General features: G+C 39.7%; 1 long non-coding RNA gene and 1 pseudogene across 1 annotated transcript; one reads left to right on the forward strand and one right to left on the reverse strand.

The window, feature by feature from the left end:
• Positions 1 to 1,209: 1,209 nt before the first annotated feature.
• Positions 1,210 to 5,107, forward strand: LOC115725923 (annotated as a pseudogene).
• A 775-nt stretch (positions 5,108 to 5,882) lies between these two features.
• Positions 5,883 to 6,688, reverse strand: LOC115725921. Its single transcript, XR_004013480.2, has 3 exons — positions 6,610 to 6,688; positions 6,463 to 6,510; positions 5,883 to 6,285 (listed from the first exon to the last, which is right to left on the reverse strand). It is a non-coding gene; the product is annotated as an uncharacterized LOC115725921 (long non-coding RNA).
• Positions 6,689 to 15,415: the final 8,727 nt, after the last annotated feature.

The raw sequence follows: 15,415 nt of genomic DNA on the forward strand, positions 1-15,415 counted from the left end.
TTCTTGGGTTTTGTAAAGATGAAGTCTTTAAAAATGTCACCCACAGGCTGGTGGCCGCGCTGGTTTGCGCTCGGTTCCTTTCACGAGAGGTTCTGGATTCAAAATTTCGTGATGCCAGTATCTTACCTGGGCACGATGCTGGTGGGGTCCTGCAGTTGCTCCCGAGAACTAGTCGTGATTCATGGCTAGTTTGAGCGCAAACTCGCCGGCCGCACGGACACTCGATTATAAAAAAAAAAAAAAATCTTTAAAGATGTCTACCAAAAAAAAAAAAAGTCTTTAAAAATGACATGAAGTTAAGCGACAGCGCAATTGCTGTGGATTCACGCCATAGCGAGGCGTTTGAGGGTACTACACCTCATATGGATTGAGGTCGACTACAGTTTCTGACAATTCAGGTGAAGGTCGTTCTGAGGGTGGCCGAGTTGGAAATGCTTCTGATCATGGTTTTATTTGTGGGTGGAGTTCTGGACACAATTTGCTTATGGATACGGGAGAGTGGGGAAGGGAGGATGAAGAAGAATCAAGCATGTGTTGCCGCTCAGAAGACGAGGATTCGATGTATGAGGCGGTTCAGATGATGAGCGAAGGAAGGATCTTTCTTACTTAAGGAATGCATGGCATATTCAGAATGGGGAAACAAGGGCTAGGGATGTGAATCCACTGGTTATGAACTCCTCTGTTGCCTTTGGTTCAGATGACTGGGATGATTTTGTTGAAGAAGCAGGCGAACCTTCAGTTGGTTCATTGATGTTGGATGTGGTGGATGGGCAGAGACAACTTAGTCACAAGAGTGGGTACAACCTTTCAGATGTTGGGCAAATGGCGCAAGAGGATGTGGCAGACTTGCTCACAGCCAGTGAAGAACTTCAAGGTGCTTCTCAAGATGTTAAAGGTACCCTTGACCAATCTCGGGCTCTGTTTTCCTCTATGCAATCATGGGATTCGGAGCATGTCCAAGTGAAGGATGCCTTGCTCACTGATGGTGCGCTAGCCCTTAATATGTCGATAGGAAATGTAGAAGGTTTTTCCACGGCCAAAATCGGTGCTCGTAGTGTCTGATTCATATCAAAACAATGTCAGGGACATCGGTATTGCCAGCAATCAAGTCACTGTATTTGATGAATCAGAAGAGAATCTGAACGTTTGTTCCCTCAACATTGTCTTTGAAGTGGATCCAGACCCAATAGTAGAGAGAGCTTATTTAGAACTAGAATGAGGTCTCAGCTCTATGGAGTTTAGCCAGGTGAAAGAGCCTAGTAGCACTGAGCTCATTAGCTGTAGTGATGGTCAATATTTGGAGGTGAAAGAGCCTGAGCTTTTTTATGAGAATCTGGACGCACTTTCTGAACGAAAAGTGGATCAGTTTCATGAGAATCCATCCTCATTGACTTTGGAAACTGAAGATATTTTTGAATCAAAGGGTCTTTGGAAACTGAAGATATTTTTGAATCAAAGGGTTTCATGCACTCAGAAGATCTCATGCAAGACCAAACTCCACAGGCTAAGGTCAGCTGAGTTCTTTTGCTATTTGTGTCCAGCACTTGCAACTAAGGTGAGTTGTTCATGTGTAATAGTTTTTGATGGGTTGGTTTTCTTTTGCTATGAATAGTTGTTAAGGCGTGAAAGTTTTCCTTTTCTAAATAGATCGGCACTGCAGAAGATACAAGATGCAGAGTCATGTGAATTTTACTTGTTAAAATATTCAGGAGATTGACTGGAAGAGACTAATTTTAGCCAGGAAGAAATAGTATTACAAGAGGTTGCAGAATGGTAGTGAAGCTTCTGCGTCCCCAAAGTTAGTGTGTTGTGTCATCCTTTGGTGTGGAAGCTTCCCTATCTTGAGAGCTCTTGTACAACTGTCCTTCCTAATTCAATGGGAAGTAAGCAACTGACATGATCTTTTTTTTTTTTTTATGACATCAGAATATTGGTAGACCTCCCGCACTTGAAGTTCCAACATTTGCTCCCCATTTGACCATGCATAATGAAAAGCTTTTCTTTGTATTTGATGCTGTGGTTTCACTAGCTATTAGATGCCCTGAAATTGTTGATGCCTTGCACGTCTGTGGAATGCACTGCATGGTTTGATGCTAATCGAGCTACTTATTTTTTATTGTTTCTTTATGCACCATGTTTATAGTAGTGTGACTCCTGCTGACTATATGTCTTTGTTCTTCTATTGATGTCATTTTGCAATTTCAGACAGAGACAGTTGAACTGCATGAATTCATTGATGATGTTATTTACGATATGGAAGAAATTCTACTTGATTCTGCCGAGTCTCCTGGATCCAAGTTTCCATTTCTCACTCAAGATAAGAAGACTTCTCCACAACAGTTGACTCTACCCTCAAGAGATGGTGGGTCGCTTCCACCTCTGGCAATGATGATTTTGACACATTTAAGCACAAAGTGATGAGAATTGATGGGGCAGAAGTGATTGGGGTAAGGCAGAAGAAGGGGGATGTCTTAATCAGTGAAAGACTGGTTGGCGTGAAGGAATATAGGGTGTACCGAATAAAGGTGTGGGGCGGCGAGGATTGTCAGGAAGTTGAAAGGCGATACCGTGATTTTTTTAACCCTCCACCGTCAGCTGAAAGACATATTTGCTGACCAAGGCTGGATTCTTCCTTCTTGCTGGTCCTCGATAGACAAAGAATCCGGCAATTTCTTTGGAAGTGCCTCTCCTGATGTTGTTACAGAGAGAAGTGGTATAATTCAAGAGTGTGTACGCTCTATTCTCACTCCAGATATTTCTTTGGCTGCCATAAGGCACTCACATGGTTTTGTCTCCTTTGGATTCACATGCAGGATCTCCTGAATCAAATAGACTGGTTCATCAGTCTTCATTTGATTCTAGAGTGACAATTGCAGAAATCGCATCTCCTTTAGGGAAGACAATTTCACTCATTCTTGAAATTTGTCCAGACAAATCTATAAAACAGATGTTAGAAGCTCAGTATTATTATTGCACTGGATATCACAGACATTTTGATGACAGCAAGAATCTAATGACAGACATTGTGCAGTCATTATGCTGGGTTAAGCCTCGACGATGTGAATACACGGGTCAGTTGTACTGTTCTTCCTGCCATACAAATGAGGCTGCAGTTTTACCTGCAAAAGTGTTGCACAATTGGGATTTTGCAGAGTATCCTGTTAGTCAATTGGCCAAGTCATATCTGGACTCCATTAATGACCAAGTAAGCAAAGTTGTTTTTTTAAACCTTCGGCATCTTATGCTGCATTAAGCCAATTTCTCCCTCATTTCTGCGAACCAGATTCTTTGTATGTGTTAGAACAGAAATACATACTGTGGTCAATCAATACCATCCGTCTTTTGTAGAGGTGCCTCCATTTTTTCGCTAATGTCTTGTATTTTCTTTTCCAGCCCATGCTTTGTGTTAGTGGCGTAGCGCGGTAAATCCTTTCTTTCTCAAAGGTTCCAGCCCTTCTCCATGTCATGGGTCTTAGGAAAAAGACAGGATTTATGCTGCCTTGTGTTCGCTGCCCATTTCGGAGGTCCATCAATAGAGGACTTGGGTCTCGCAGATATCTTCTTGAGAGCAATGAGTTTTTTCCCCTAAGAGATCTGATTGATCTTTCTAAAGGGGCATTTGCAGGTTACCTCCTAATTAGTAACTTCTGTTGTTGCAGATGGTTTAGTCTCATATGATTTGAGTTTCTCACAAAGATTTATGCCTGAAGATGACTGTCAATATACTTCTATATTCTAAGTGAAAGATCATGCACTTGGAGTAGTATCTTGCACGTTGGATAGTTGCTGGGCATTGCATGCTGCACATTAGATTTTTCCTTTATGAAGCTATGGATATCTTGTAATCACAGTTCACATACAATCGATCATGTTAACAGTCGACTGGCTTTAGTTTGTGTCTGGTCCGTTGCTGTTGAATGGTGTAAGCATATGTCTGGTGGCCTGTAAGTTACATCCACATGGTTGTCAGTATAAATAAGGTTAATCTGATGGATTGCAGCTCTCCCAGTGATGCTGGAAACTACTGTCTCGAGGAAGATCCTGGAGCAAATTATAGAGCAGTGCCTCATATGTTGTGATGTGGGACTCCCCTAATGTGCCAGACAAGCCTGCAATGACCCTTCCTCACTCATTTTTCCTTTCCAGGTAGGCACTGAGAAACTTTGGTTTCACATTCACCTCGGAAGTCTGAAAATATGCATAGCCTTATGTCACTGTGTGGTCAATCAATAAGCAGACATCAATGGATGTTGATGAGGCCGATTGAAGTGCACACTGTACATGGAAAATACGAACACAGAAAAGGCAGAATTGATTTTTTGAAAGTGAAATAGATATTCAATGCTCTACTAGGAATTTCCTGATATGTTGGTAAAAGCTGGCTAATCCTAGGTTTTGACAATTGACTGCTAATAGGATGCTGCGCGTTATCAGTGATGCCCTCATATAATGAGCAATGCATTGATTGCTATGTTTTGCTGACTTCTCCATGGCTTTAGTAAGGAAGATTTTTTCTCTTTCAAAACAGGAAGACGAGGTTGAAAAGTGTAAATCTCGTGAACAATTGGGCCACAAGCAATGCTTCAAAAAACTTGGGACATGCCCATGTTGGTCACAACTGGAGGTGTACGAGTCTCTAGAATCCTTTAAGACGGGAAGTGACAATGCTAGTGACGAGATGAGTGGAGCTCTAGTCTTGCCAAGAAGTAGATCAGCTTCTGTACATACTTCTGGTCTACTTTCTGGACTTTTCTCTGAGGCCAATTCTGGTAAGTCGAAAGACCATAGAGGAGGAGGAGGAGGCAATGTTATTCTAATGGGTTCTCTATCGAGCACTTCTCTGTGATTCCTGTAATTATGTTGCAACCTAACAGGATCTATTTTTTGCCTTTCTTACCTGATGGACTTAAAAATCTTGTTTCGCTGCTCTTGGTATGAATTGAATAATTGGAGCAGGGAAAACGATTATCCACATATTAGGCCGGGGAATTCGAGGTTTGACTTTTTTTTTCTTTTTGGGATTGTAGTTGTGACACAAACCAACAATCATCAGCTGTGTAATTACCAATGTATCAATTGTATTGATAAATACATCCTTATTTTTGCAGTCTTTTCAGGTTATCCTTGTTCTTTGCTGTTTATCCTGATCTTTCATTTAATGAGACCCTCAATGGAGGGAGTGCTTCTCTTTAGGTATTCTCTGGGTTGAAACATATTAAAGCTGTATTTGAAATCCAATAACAAAAGGAAAGACTGCAAAAGCTCCAGTAGTGTTCAAGGATGACTCTCTGTTATCTTTTCCTTTTTAATGGTTAAGAATCCTCTTTAGACGGTTATTTCGCGAGTCACTGTCATCCAGTCCAAATTGGGCATGAACTTTCGTGATTGGGGAATTGATCTGCTTGCATGATACATGAAGTGAAGGGAAAATGCAAAATGAACAACTTTTCTTTTATGGGGTCCTGGCCGACCTTTGGAAAAGGATTAAAGTAGCTGATGTTGGGGAAAGGAAAAGGGGTTGTCCTAAAGCAGGGGAGTGTTCTTATTTCTTTCTCTTGGTAATTGATAATTCTTTGCCTCACTCCGAATCAGCATGAAGTTATAAAATGAGCATCTGTCCTCATTCTTTGCCAACTTTTACCATTTCCTTTTGTGACAAGTTATGCCCACCTGTTGCAGATTGTTTGAAAATGTGGCCCATGGTCTTGTTCTGCAGGGGTGGATTATGCCTTTCTAAGTACAATCACCATGAACAAAGTTATGGTTGCCTAAGGTGATATGGGATTATCAGTTCTTCACCTTCTAAGAGAGTCATCACGGTAAAATGACAAAACCGAGCTCATATCTCTGGGAAGTTATGAAAGGATATAAACTACACCGGCCCAATAAAAGTCAACGTTTCATTAATGAATTTTGTGTGAACATATACTTACAGGCGTGCCACACATTAAGAAGTGGCAGTATTGAAATTTCTGTGAACAAAATACACCTAAAAATTGTATGTTGTATGGTATGTGTACTGTGAAACTTTATAAGGACCTTGAACAAACAATCTGCAACTCCTGTGGATGTCTTGAGTTCCTTTCTACAGTATATACTTCACTGAAGAAAGTATAGGACCTTGGACAAGGCGGTCTTCGTGAGCATTTGTGCCTTTGTTTTTTAGATCACTTTGGACACTGATCGGACTGAGGGAACCATCTCGACAAGAGAAAGTGTTTTGCCTTGATTACCAGAGAGAATATACGATAGCACGGAAAGTGCATCAGCGCAACCGAAACATACCTTCAAGTTCCACATAAACCAGATGAAAGTCAGTTTGCTAGCTTATGATCTATGCAGAACGCTACAGTCACTCAGGGTTGAGATAGAACAGTTTGCGCTATCTTTCAGATCCTCAACCAAGATCATTCTCATGACTTTTGAATCAGTAGGGGCAAGAGGATGGGCAAGAGTACATACCATACCGGGGCATATGAAGACGGCAAGTCGAGAAATGGATATTGCCACCTGTTCATTGACCACGTGAGTTCGCCATTAGGAAAACAAGAAACCAAGAACATTTTTTGTTATTCTGAGTTGTCAATGCGAAGTATGAGAATGACTTACCAAATGTTGATGAGGGCATGGAGAAGCCACTGAAAAATTACATAATGATCGTCCACATGAAGTATCCAATACGAAACAATGGAAGACGCTTCAAGAAAAAGCCCAGAGTTAGAAGTTGGTTTAGATTGCGTTCGGAGGTGCTAGAAACGGTTAGGATGTTAGGTCTTACCAAGTACTTCAAAGCCATGTCTCCGATTAGGCAAACGACATTACTCATATACATATTATATCTAACTGCAAGCAGAAAAATCACTTTCAGTAAGAAGGAAGATGATGATATGCAGAAGGGAATTCCAGAAAGAGAAAGAAGGCTAATAAGGAAGTGTATCAACTAGCGGACTTGGGGGAGTATTTTGTGCTCGCAATGCTCAGACTATAATTGTTGAGTGCAAGAAATGGGACAATTATGAAACAGAAGACGCAATCTGTGAGCACAACAGCACCTGCATCCATCTGCGATGAGGAAGAAGCAGTGTAGGTTTAACCAAGATTCAGTTCACCAAATGGCCACATACATCATCCTTTCTGAACATCAACGATCTTTATGACTGATAAGTTTGTGCCTGAAGGAGCTCCATAACGTTCTTTAGATTCCGTAGCATCATAAAAAAGACGAGGACTGTGTCGTTGGCTGCAAAGACTACATAGAATATTGTAAATGCTACTATTGAAATGAAACCACGAAGGATTCACCATGTTCTACCATTTCCATCGATTGCTTTCCTTTAGATAATTGTTCCATTAGGAGCTCTTGTCTTGTTATATCGATAGCAAGACAACTTTAACTCGTGAAAGCCATTTCAGTCGTCAATTGCCAAATATTCGCTCTTTTACGGGCACTGTGCCGGAGTGAGTTCCTGGCCGTGCTTATCGCGCTAGAATTGTCCCTTGGTTCTGAAGCAGCATAAGCTCCTCGCTCTGAATCAACCTCCATATTGCCGACCTTCTCGCCAGCAGCTCTATTGTGATACTCGTGGCATCCATAAAACGCAGCAACGTTCCAAGCTACATATGGTGGGTGAAAATCATATCAGAATTCTAACGAATATCGAATCTGTCAGCTCAGACTCAACAAGAAACTTGTGTTACAAAACAGTGATCTTAAATGGCTATGCACAGAGAGTGACAACATACCCCAAAATAGACGGTGATCAGCGTAGAACTCCACCTGTTTAAACATCGAAAAAGGGTCCTCAGTAAGTTGACCTCCGAAATACTTGTTCCTGTAAAATTCATTAGACACACAGAACTACAAAGAACTGATCCAAAAATATATTCCACTATCAGGAAATAATCAGTGTTTGTGCAGATAGAGGGAATCTGCATAAAGTACTACTCTGGTTCATTTATTATATTCTTGCTATTTCTAACCCTTCAATTAGCGGCAACTCATAAAAGTTTCATCTGATTTAAGCTATTGCTATGGAAATTTGCCTATTAACATGCCTCTCATAGTCGAGAAATGGTCTGAACTGTGCAGACTTGTGTTTCCATATAATTAATGACCCCAACAAAGGACCATAACGCAAGATCAATTAAACAAGTCCATTATGGTGTAAGCCTCATGAAAATACAAATTTACTCGTTTTTAGTATCTAATGTTCAAGCATGAAAAAAGGGTGAACAAAGACAATAATTGCAATCAAGTACAAAAAGGAATAGCCATTTATTCTTACAATCCACTCACTATAACTTATATTTAGACGCAAGAATAGATATGAAATTTTAACAAATTAAAAATATCAATCATAAATATGGCCGGAAATAAAAACTCAGACTAGTAATTCTAGTTTACACACTTATCATTGGACGTTATGAAATACCATAGAGTTGCGTGAAGATATATTCTAAGAAAAATATAAAAACTTGTTAGAGGTTACATGTTCCAGTTCCACATACTTGAAACTTGGAACCTATCTGTTGAAATAGGTTTCTCAATTTGAAGAACCCGAAACTTACCATGCATACCTTAGAACACGAAACCGGACGGGTTCCTCGCAGGTTTAGTTCCAAGTTCCTGGCTACATCCTGGAACCATGCTCACCATTGGCTTTTACATCTCCTGTCCACATCTCGGGCAACTTATTTTCTCGATTTAATCAACCGCGGTCTGGATTTGTTATACTAACGAGGCAATTTCACAAACCACACCACAAAGCAACCCCCCCCGTCCCCCCCGCCCCCCCTCCCAAAAAAAAAAAAAAAAAACCCACCCCCTTCGTGGTTCTCCCTTGTTTTGGCCAGGATATGAGGTCAACTTGAGTTGATACTACTCGCACGCAAAACCACTTAGAAACTGAATTATTTTCATGATTTTTGTTTATTTTTACTTTTAAAATGAAATTGCGTGCTTGATTTATCGAATAGATTTTTTTTTTGTCCAATATCGAATAGAATTCAGGTGTCAAGAATACATACGCCAAGGTACCATTATTTTGCAAGAACAAATCACAAAAAAATTATGCTTGTTATTAAAGGTACACGTTCATACATGCGAAAAGAAAAATGTTTTTGACGCAGGGCTAAGATAAGTGCTCCCACTGGTTTATCTGCTCATCGCATATGAAAATGTAATTTGCGAGACCACATTCCTGCTCCTTCTCCTCGAACACAAGTATTTTCTTTTTTTCGCCTGAACCTCCAAATAGGGCCAAAGCACAAAATTGCTAGCTCTAAGCCTCTAAGTTGCATAATTATTTCCAGGAAGAGGAAAAGACATACATTGGCTCGGTTACCAACACGAAACATCAAATGTGGCCCCCCTAGGGAGTTTCTCCTAATAAAGGAAGTCACACTAAAACAGCATCACCGTTATCCATTTTAGTAATTTAAGTTTTGAGTCCGACCCAACCCAATGCATAGATTTGGTTGGACTGAGCTAGACCCCCCAGAGAAGGATAGTTAACTAAGCCTGCCCAATTAAAATTTTGAGCCGGCCCGATGGTCGATCCATTCTGATGCGGGACTCATTAAAGGATAGTAGACGTGGCCAAATGGAACCGTGACCCCTGAACCAGCCCGTTGACCGGGCCCACGATTCTGACCCCGAACCGGAACCGGCCCTCAAGGGTCGGTTCTGACCCATTTAATAATTTAAAAAAAAAGGTAGGGGCCCGATGGGGAAAGAGCCATTGGGCTCTTGCCCCCCTCCCCACCACCCCCCCAAACGGCTCTTTGGACTGTTGCTTCAACAAAAAAAAAAAAAATTGATTTTTTTAAAGTTAAATAACCCTCCCCTTCTCTATAAATATCTATCCTGCTTCTTTTATTTTTCTCACAAATCCTCTCAATAATTCTTTCAAATTCTCTCAATCTACTTAATTCTCTCAATCTCGCCTCAATTCTTTCAATCGAATTTCCGATCAATTCTCTAAAAAATGGCAAGTAGAAGTAGAAATACTAGAAAGGCCAAGATGGTGATGGGAGATTCCGAGTATCATATTCCCGAATATGATTCTCGTGAGTATATATATTGGGAAGACGACGACGATACTATTAACATTGTTCCCATTCCGAGCGTCGAGCATGTCCCAATACAAGAAAGTCTTCATCCTCCTACCGGTGTCGAAGGAATGTCAACAACAAATGAGTTGGAATGGAAGGGCCGAGAGAATACATTCGACTTATGGCTACACTTCGACAAGGTATATAATGAAAGCGAAGATAAGTATAATATATGTCACGACCCGAACCCTACGAGCTCGCCAATATCCTCTCTGGCCACGTTATTGTACAGTTCTTCAAGTTCCAAAGGCCAACGAAAATCAAACTCAACATGAATGATAGGCACATGCGGAAGCAGAAAACCAAATCCCATACAGAAACAACTAACAATACGATAACTTGGGACAGCAAAAGAAAACTTATGTACATATCCACAAGTCTGATATAAAAGTCATACCCAAGGCTTCAGAGGCTACTGTACAAGCCTATGACCACTTATAACAAAAAGGTTTAGTGGTCGAAGCCTAACTTTCATCTAAAAGAAAAACACTCATCAAAAGCTCAAGAGGCCAACTACCCTAGGCCTCGTCCTCACTATCCTTTGATGAGGACTCCAGCTCCTCCTCCACATCTATTTCGGATGGCGGCTCCACATCTGATGGCTCTACGATCTCCACGTCCTCTTATGGCTCCACATCCCTCCGGGTCGGACTTGAATCTTGGGAACCAACCCTAGAATTCGTCACCACGCTGTCTAGAGGGGCAGCTTGAGTGGGGTCTCATTCCCCAACTCTGTCATAAGGGATATCAAAACCCTTCGGCGGTCCTACCAGAATATCCCCGTGCCTATAAGTCCATGCCAGGTATGTATGGGGTTTCCAAAAATTCTCTTCCACGTCTACCCAAATGGTAGTAGTATGCCTATAGTATACTTTGTCTTCTCCCACCGGATACTATGTAACTACTGTCTCCATATCTTGGGGGATTCCAAATCTCTAGGATGGATTGTTCATTGCCGAGGCAGAAGGTCCGAAAAAGGGTAACCCACGACGGGGTAAGAATAAATCTCAGTAAGAAAGTCCCTAATCGTAAATTAGGGTGCTAGTGCCTCCGGACACATCCTAGGTGAGCGATTTTCAATAAATCCTCACTCAGTCAATGGAACCTACAAGATAAATTCCGGACATAAACGTCAATTTTTCTCCTAACTTGCTACCCCTTTAACAAAAATACCACAATACTTAGAAGCCCACATTTAACGTATCGGGCTATAATATATATGGACGGACCTGCGTAATAACGCATCAGGCCATTATATAGTTCGGACTCGTGTAATAACACCTCAAGTTAGTATCCCGCGTTTAATGCCTCAAGATAAAATAATAAATAGAGCCCCGCGTTTAACGCCTTAGGGTAAAATATGGTCTTATAAATATAAACCCCGCGTAATAACACCTCGGGGTAAACTTCCACACTCACGCTCGATTATTCCTCATAAAGACCATATAGTAATAATAATCCCCCGATCGCTCATCTGACACCACATGATCACATAAAACCTCTTGATCAATCAATCCAAACCACACGATCTCGCTAAACTTCCCAATTAGCAGATCAAGACCACACGATCTCACAAATTTTCTCTAATAAAAGATTGGGACCACACGATCTTTCTAATTTTTCCCAACTGTTCAATCGAGACCACTCGATCTAATTATCTTGAAGAAATATTCGATCGGGACCACGTGATTCACTCACATTGAATAATTAATTAATTGGGACCATCCGATTAAATCACACTAAGCCATTGGCTAATCGGAATCACACGATTAATTTATACCAATGCAATAATTAATCTATGCCACACGTTCAAAATTATGCTAACGTAGCAATTAATATATAGCGTACGATTAAATTATACTGATGTGCAATTAATACGTACCATACGATTAAATCACACTAACGTAGCAATTTATCGAGGCCATACAATTAAATTATAATAACGTACATTTAATCTAAGCCACATGATTAATATATTTGTTGACACCTAAATTTTGACTAAACTTTTCAATCATTTTTGCATAGAAAATTAGAGCTAATCTTTTAGTTCTAGACAAAAATAATTAAGTCATTTTTCATTCATGCATTGCATCTGCATTTATTTGGATCGGCGGTGCAAGATCGAGCTTAATTTGTTAGGCAATTTGGACTTAAAGCGATGGGCAAATTTTCTAGCAATTCATGGACATATGTGCCGAAAAATTTAAAACAATTTTGGAGCTTATATTTTAGAAAAAAGGATTTATCTAAAATGCTAATTATTTGGAAAAAGCCTAATTAAGCTCACAATTGACATGAAAAATTCGACTAGCCCATCTACAGGGCTAGGCCAAAATTTTCAGCTCATTCAAGGATCAATTTGTGCAATTACACCCTTCGGGACTTAATTCAAGTTATATTTTGAGCCCGGGTTTATTTTACAAAAATTAAGAAACTTTAGGCACTTGATTTGGAACACTTTTATCTATAAATACAAGTGTTATGCCTAGGGTTGAGGGAGGCCACAAAAAATCACACACGGCAGAAAAGAGAGAACTTCTCTCTCTTAGATTCACGTTGAAGGCCGCTCATCAGAATATACGGCCATACATTCACATCACAGCAGAAGAGATAAATTGTGACGGAGGGTCTAAGTCGATGGAGAAGAGAGGGTCTTCCTTGTTCCTGTGACGATCGAGGGGATCCCACGCATAGCCACGTTCTCCCACGTTGATGAAGAAGAAGACAAAAGGAGCTTTTCCACGTCATAGAGAGAGCTTCACTTGCTACTCAAAATTCTTGTCTTATTCGAAGTCGTCAACCCAAGAAGCACCCGTCGACGGCCCTGTTGTTCTGGCGCAGCCGTTATCACTCCTCGGGTCCTTGACATCCTCGCTGTGTCTAGGAGCCCTTGCCTCGACCGTTCAGCCCGTCGTCACTCTGAATTGTCCCCGCCGTCCGGGACTGGTTTTACCACTAATTCAGCATTGTTTTGTGGTTATTCGATGTTGTTTTATTGCAGTTTCAGTGCCACAATAGTGCTGTCCACCCCGATTTTTGCTTGCAATTCGATGCAGAATGTTTCTACAGGTTTTATTACTATTTAGGGGGGCTGTTTCGCTGCTGTCCAGGTCCAAAAACAGGCTGTTTTTGGGTGTTTTTGCTAACAATCGGTGCAGGATTTTATTTACTGTTCAAGGCCAATTACTTCTCTGTTTGGGCGGGTTTCATTTGCTGTTTTGTGCTTATTTTTCACGCAATAGGTGTGCAAATTCACCACTGCAAAGTAAGCTTCGATGAAGGTGCACACGAGCATTTACTCTAATGCCAAACAGCCACCGTTCTCGCCGTGTGCCAATCATTGTGCATGAGTCCATTGCCGCATCCGATCCCGGGAAACGAATCAACAGATACTTGAATTAGGTAATGTAATATTATCTAATTTGACTAGTCGATATTGTTTCCAATTTTGAATATTTCACATCTCTTGCATATCTTTCAAAATTTAAAAAAAAAAACCTAAATCTAAATTAGGAAAATTACTTTTCCTAATGGGCAACGTTTTGTTAAGTTGAACATATCCTACCCGTTACCATTCGGGTATGATTCTACAGCTTAATAAAAACGGGAGGTTTATCTAATTCGATCTAATGCCATTTAGATCTAATTTGCTATCTTCACAAGCCGATTTTGGATTTAGGGATATTTATTTATTTTTTTCGAAAATTTGAAGAAGCAATATTCATGTCTTGCTCTTGGTTGTTGGTTGGAATGGTGATTATCTTGATTGATATCTCGTCTGGATCTTGATTCCATGTTAAGGCTCTTAAAAGATTTAGTAAAATACGGTTTTCTAGAAGCCGTGTTTTAATTAAACTTTTTAGGAAAATAGAGTTTCTTGGAAACTTTATCTCATTGGAGAATTTGGAATAAAAGTCGAGATAATGAAATCTTTCATGATTGTGCTTAAGTTGCTGAAATCTATAAAAAAAATACATCTCATTCCATATCTTGCATGTTTGCATTATCTCATACATTATCTTCATATCTTTTCACTACATATTCTTTCGAATATCACTTACCTCACTTTCCATTTTTTTTAACAAAAGACACATCATACATATCAATCCATATCTTGCATATTTTGTGCATATCTTGCATATTCTGAATTTGCCATGCATATTTCGTATATCCCGTCATCATGTTTTTTTTTTTTATCATATTCTTACATCATCGTATATCATGTGAGCATATCATATTTTCAGAGAAAGAAAAATCATTGCATTTTCCCTATTCATTACTTCGAACATCACTTGCACCAATGCTTCATATTTTTGAAAATCACATGTTGCATAATATCATTTGCCATGTCATACTTGTTTGTCTTTATGCCATGCCATATGTGTTATGTGATATAAAAAATCATGTTTTAGTTTGCATATATTTAGGATAGTTAAATAATCTTACATGTTTAGTGTATTTGTTTGCATAATATATGCCATCCATGATTTTTGCTTGAGTAAATTGCCATTGCATATAGTTAGTATGCATCATCTTACATGCCTTAATCTAATTAGTTAATTTTTGTATATAGGTTAACGTAACATTAAATTTGCATGTCTTGCATTGCATCCCTTTATTTAGTCACCTATTCATGCTATTGCATTTGTTTTTGTTCATTCATGCATTCATTGTCATTCATGGCATCGCATCTAAGAAAGTGAAAACACAAAAACACCTCATTTGAGCTTAAAGTAAATTCAATCAATCTTGAGTTGCCAAATCTAGGATATGTCATGAAATTTAAGGTACCGAAAGGGCATTAGTTTTAATTAACTAGTGTAACCAAGTCCCCGAACTTAGAATTTCTAGTTCGTAGGAATAAAATAGTCCTCCCGCTATTTTATTTAGGTTTCTAACCAACCTACCAAAAAATGGTTAGTGGCGACTCCAAATTTTAAATCATTTGAGTTAACTAATGTTGCGATTTGGTAGAGCTTGGGAGAGTCCGTATTAGGTTAGTTAAATAATTAACTTGATAATCCATTAGCCTAAAAATTTATTTTTTAGGTCGCGACAATATTATAAAGCAATAATTAACCATAGCCACCCGATTCACCTCATAAAGCAAGATTCAATACAAACCGAACGATTAATCTCGATAAGGTCACTTTCAATCTTGGCCATCCAAACCCAATCATGGAATACTATTTGCATTAAGGACACAAAATTTCTCTCTCTCTCTCTTCCCTTATATTTTCGGCCAAGACCTCCAAAAACCAACATCAATCAATTTCCCACCCAAAACTACTCAAATTCTAAT

The sequence above is a fragment of the Rhodamnia argentea genome, chromosome 5 (genome assembly GCF_020921035.1).
Source record: "Rhodamnia argentea isolate NSW1041297 chromosome 5, ASM2092103v1, whole genome shotgun sequence".
Classification (NCBI taxonomy): domain Eukaryota; kingdom Viridiplantae; phylum Streptophyta; class Magnoliopsida; order Myrtales; family Myrtaceae; genus Rhodamnia; species Rhodamnia argentea.